At 33.5% G+C, this 5,657-nt stretch overlaps 1 pseudogene; it reads right to left on the reverse strand.

Moving 5' to 3' along the window:
• Positions 1 to 3,893: 3,893 nt before the first annotated feature.
• Positions 3,894 to 5,354, reverse strand: LOC116662531 (annotated as a pseudogene).
• Between the last annotated feature and the right edge of the window lie 303 nt (positions 5,355 to 5,657).

Consider the following 5,657-nt stretch of genomic DNA (forward strand, 5'->3'; position numbering starts at 1 on the left):
AAATTACAGTTGCCCAAGACTCCAAGCTTGACAGAAATTAGGTAAAGTCAAAGATATCTGAAGTGACATTCAATGGAAAATTTCCACAATATATAAAGATTATACATTACAAAACCAGTTTTTTCTCACAGACTATCATTAGATACACATTTATAATGATGGTAGTAAGCATGAGAAAGGGCTGGGGAGATGTTCATGGTCTGGTAACATTATGTTATTACTACATTATCTATCTATCTGTTTATTAGGCTGTGTGTATATATATATATATATTATTCCATACTATTCTATATACTATTACATATATTATATACTATATTATGCTTGCTTTACATATATGAAAAATTATTTCTCTTGCATATGAAATATCTCCAGTTGAAACTAAGAATACACAGACAACAATAAAAAGCTAGTTATATGCCTGTATGGATATCTCACCTTTTCTAACAGCTCTTTATTCTTGTAATATAGAATCTAGTGAGATTACTTGGCAGTGTCTTCTGGCTTCAATTATGTCCTGTGTAATTTTGTAAGCATTAGAAAACTCTTCAAATTGGGATGACGGAGGAAAGGATTAATTCGCTTATGAATTGGCTTTCTGTGCTAGTCAATAAAATTTAAAATATACATACATACACAAAGATAATACATACATACAATACATACACACAGGGAAAGGATTAGTTCTTTATCTTTCTCTCTAAATATCCCACAGCCTTTCTTGGTAATATCTTTTAAATACCCTCCATTCCTAGGGAAAGAGCCATGATTTCAGGTCCTGGCTGGGAATATAGTTTTTCCCATTCTAGATTTTGATTTCCTAAGACGCTTCAATTTTAACCTCTGGAACTCAGGTATACTTTATTGATTGACTGATTTAATCAAAGTATAGTTGACTTACAATATCGTATTAGTTTCAGATGTACAACATAATGATTTGATATTTTTATACATTATGCACCATATAAATTTATTAAAATACTATTAACTATTTTCTCTGTGCTATACATTATACCCCCATGGCTTATTTTATAACTGGTAGTATGGACTTCTTAATCTTCATCTATTTTGTCCATCCTCTCACCCTACTCCCTCCTGGCAACCACTAGTTTGTTCTCTGTACTTACAAGACTGTTTCTGTTTTGTTATATTTGGTCATTTGTTTTGTATTCCAGGTTCCACATATAAGTAAAAATACAGTATTTGTCTTTGTCTGACTTATTTCAGTAAGCATAATACTCTACAGGTCCATCCATGTTGTCACAAATGCCAAGATTTCATTGTTTTTATGGCTCAGTAGTATTCAATTCCATTCCAAGGGGATGTATATCTCACATCTTCTTTATCCACTCCTCTGTTTATGGACAGTTAGGTTGCTTCAGATTTTGACTATCATAAATAATGCTGCTATGAACACTGGAGTGCATATATCTTTTCAAATTAGTGTTCATTTTCTTTGCATAAATTGCTGAATTTCATGGTGGTTCTATTTTTAATTTTATGAGGAACCTTCATACTGTTTCCCATAGTGGCTATATCAATTTGCATGCCTGCCAGCAGTGCAAGAGGGTTCCCTTTCCTCCACATCCTCACCAACACTTGTTACTTGTTGTTGTTTTGATACTAACCATTCTGATTTGTGCAAAGTGATATCTCATTGCAGTTTTGATGTGCGTTACCCTATTGATTAGTGATACTGAGCGTCTTTTCATGCATCTGTTGGCCATCTGTATGTCTTCTTTGGAAAAATGTCTATTCAGGTCCTCTACCCATTTTTATATCAGATTTTTTATTATGAGTTGTATAAGTTCTTTATATATTTTCAATATTAACCTCTTATCAAACATAGCATTTGCAAATATCTGCTCTCATTCAGTAGATTGCCCTTTTCTTTTTGTTGATGGTTTCGTTTGCTATGCAAGAGCTTTTTAGTTTGCTGTGGTCAAATTTGTTTATTTTTGCTTTTTTTGCCTGAGGAGACAGATCCAAAAATACATTGCTAAGACTGATGTCAAAGAGCAAACTGCCTATGTTTTCTTCCAGTTTTACAGTTTCAGATCTTATTTTTAAGTGTTTAATTCACTTTAAGTTTATTTTTGTGCGTCATGTAACAAAATGGTCTAGTTTCATTTTTTTTTTTTACAAGTAGCTGTCCAGCTTTCCCAACACTATTGAAGAGACTGCCCCTTTCCCCACTGTGTATTCTTGCCTCCTTGGTTGTAAACTAATTGACCACATATGCATGGGTTTATTCCTGGGCTCTGTATTCTGTTTCATTGATCTATGTGTCTTTTTTTGTGCCAGTGCCATAATGGCTTGATTTCTATAGTCTTGTAATACAATTTGAAGTCAGGGTGAATATCATACTTCCAGCTTTGTTCTTCTTTCTCAGGATTTCTTTGGCTATTTGGGATCTTTTGTGGTTTTATACAAATTTTAGAATTATTTTTTCTAATTCTGTAAACAATAATATGGGTACTTTGACAGGGATTGCACTGAATCTGTAGACTGCTTTGGGTACTATGGACATTTTAACAGTATTATTTATTCTGACCCATGAGCATGGTGTATCTTTCCATTTCTTTGTTTCATCTTTAATTTCTTTTATCAATACCTTATAGTCTTTTTCTTCCTTGGTTAAATCTATTCCTAGGTGTTTTATACTTTTTGATGTAAATGTAAATGGAATTTTTTTCTTAATTTCTCTTTCTGATAGTTAATTATTAGTATAAAGAAATGCAACAGATTTCTGTTTATTTTGTATCTTACAACTGTACTAAATTTATTTATTACTTCTAATAGTTTTGGGTGGGTTTTTAAAGATTTTCTATATACAGCATCATGTTATCTGTAAATAGTGAAAGACTTACTTCCTCCTTTTCCATTTGGATGCCCTTTATCTCTTTTCCTTGTCTGACTATTGTGGCTAGTATTTCCAACACTATGGTGGCAAGAGTGGGCATCCTGTCCTTTTTCTCATCTTAGAAGGAAAGTTTTCAGCTTTTCTCCATTCAGCATAATGTTAGCCATGGCTATATTTTAAATTTTATCCATCACATATGGCCTTTTTTATGTTGAGATATGTTCCCTCTATACAACTTTGTTGAGAGGTTTGTTTTTAAATCATGAATGGATTTTGAATTTTGTTAAATGCTTTATCTGCATCTATTGAGATAATCAAGTAATTTTTGTCTATCCTTTTGTTAATGTGGTGCTGTATCACATCGATTTACAGATATTGAACCATCATAATGTATCACAGATAAATTATAATCCTCTTAGTGTATTTTAAAGTTTAGTTTGCTAATATTTTGTTGAGGATTTTTACATCTATATTCATGTTCGTCAGGTGCATATACTGGCTTATAGTTTTCTTTTTTTGTAGTTTTCTTTTTTTCTTTGTCTAGTTTTGGTATCAGAGTGATGTTGGCTTTGTAGAATAAGTTGGAAGCATTCTCTCCTCTTAAATCTTTTGGAATATTTGAGGATAGGTGCTAACTCTTCTTTAATCACTTGACAGAATTCATTCATGAAGCCATATGGTCTTGAACTTTGCTGGGAATTTTTTGGTTACTGATTCAATCTCATTACTAGCATTCAGTCTGTTCAGGTTTTCTATTTCTTACTGACTCTGTCTTTAGAAGACTGTATGTTTCTAGGAATTTATCCATTCCTAGATATCTAATTTGTTGGTGTATAACTGTTCATAGTATTCTCCTATGATTATATTTCTGTGATATCAGTTGTAATTTCTCCTCTTTCATTTCTAATTTTATTTAGACTCTCTTTTTTTCTTGATGTGTCTGGCTACAGGTTTGTCAATTTTATCTTTTCAAAGAACCAGCTCTTAGTTTCATTACTTTTTTTCCTTTTTTAAAAAAAAATCCCTGTTTCATTTATTTCCATTCTGTTCTTTATTATTACCTTCCTTTTACTAACTTTGAGCTTGGGTTGTTCTTTTTCTAATTCCTTCAGGTGTAAAGTTAGGTTGCTTATTTGAGATTTTTCTTGTTTCTTGAGCTAGGCATGTATCTCTGTGAACTTTCTTCTTAGACCTGCTTTTGCTGCATCCCAAAGATTTTGGAATGTTGTATTTCTACTTTCATTTGTCTCAAGGTACTTTTTGATTTCCTCTTTGATTTTTTCATTGTTCCATTTTTTTTAATAGCATGTTTTTTAATCTCCACATTTTCTCCCTATAATTAATGTCTAGTATCATACCATTGTGGTTAGAAAAGATACTTGATATGATTTCAATCTTCTTAAATTTATTGAGAATTTGTTTTGTGTTCCAGTATGTGACCTATCCTGGAGAATGTTTCAGGTGCACTTGAAAAGAATTTATATTCTCATGGAGTTTTTTTGGTGGTTGTTTTGCTTTTTTTTTTTTTTTTTTTCTGAAAATGTTTTATTATGTGAAGATGGGAGTGGCTCAGTCCTTCTTGGCAGCCGCTTTCCTCATGGCGGCCAGGACGCTGCTCAGCTCTCTCCTTCTCTTGGCAGGGATGTGTGTCCCACTCATTTCTCGATGAACTTAAGGGCCTGCTTGTCCTTGGAGACTCTGGGCAGCTCCATGGCCTGCTGCTTATAAGAGGCGAGGCCACACACCTCCTGGATCATGTCCCGCATGAACCTGGTGTGCTTGGTGAGGCGTCCACAGCAGCGGCTGTGCCTCAGCTTGCTCACGTTCTTGGTTACCTTGTGGCCTTCAATGAGGCCCATGGCCATGGGGTAGCACAAAGCCATGGCTGCCTCTCTCCTATGGCTGCCACGGCAGAAGAGCCTCATGTTTTTGATTGGACTGTTTTATAGATATCTATTTGGGCATTCTGGTCTAATGTGTTGTTTAAGGCCAGTGTTTCCTTATTGATTTTCTGCCTGATCTATATATTAATGTAAGTGGGATATTAAAGTTCCCTACTGTATTGTATTACTGTCAAAGTTTCCCTTTATGTCCGTCAATATTTGGTTTATGTATTTAGTGCCTGTCATATTTGCTTTATGTGTTTAGGTGCTCCTCTGTTGGAGGCACATAAATTTACAAGTGTTATATCCTCTTCTTGGATTGACCCCTTTATCATTATGTAATGTCCTTCTTTGTATTTTGTTATGGTCTTTGTTTTAAAGTCTTTTTCTTATATGAGTATTGCTACCCCAGCTTTTTTCATTTCCATTTACATGGAATATCTTTTTCCATCCTTTTGCTTCTAGTCTGTAGCTCTGAAGTAAATCTGTTGTATGCAGCATATAGATGGGTCTTTCTTTTTCCATACATTCAGCTGGCCTGTGTCTTTTGATTGGAGTGTTAATTGCATTTACATTTAAAGTGATTATTAATGGCTAAGCACTTATTGCCATTTTGTTCATTATTTTATGGTGGGTTTTTTGTTTGTTCAGTTTTTGGTTTTGTTTTTTTTTTAGTTCTTCTCTGTTCCTTTCTTCTTTTAGTTTCTTCTCCTGTGGTTTAGTATTTTCTTTAGTTTTATGTTTCAGTTACTTTCTCTTTTTTTATGTTATCTATTATAGGCTTTTGGTTTGCGGTTATCATAAGGTTCATATGTATCAACCTATACACATAGCTATTTGTTTTAAGCTGATGTTCACTTAAGTTTGAACATATTCTAAAAGCTCTACATTTTTTACTCCCCACTTCATGT

This window comes from Camelus ferus, unplaced genomic scaffold, assembly GCF_009834535.1.
Source record: "Camelus ferus isolate YT-003-E unplaced genomic scaffold, BCGSAC_Cfer_1.0 contig299, whole genome shotgun sequence".
In the NCBI taxonomy this organism is placed as follows: domain Eukaryota; kingdom Metazoa; phylum Chordata; class Mammalia; order Artiodactyla; family Camelidae; genus Camelus; species Camelus ferus.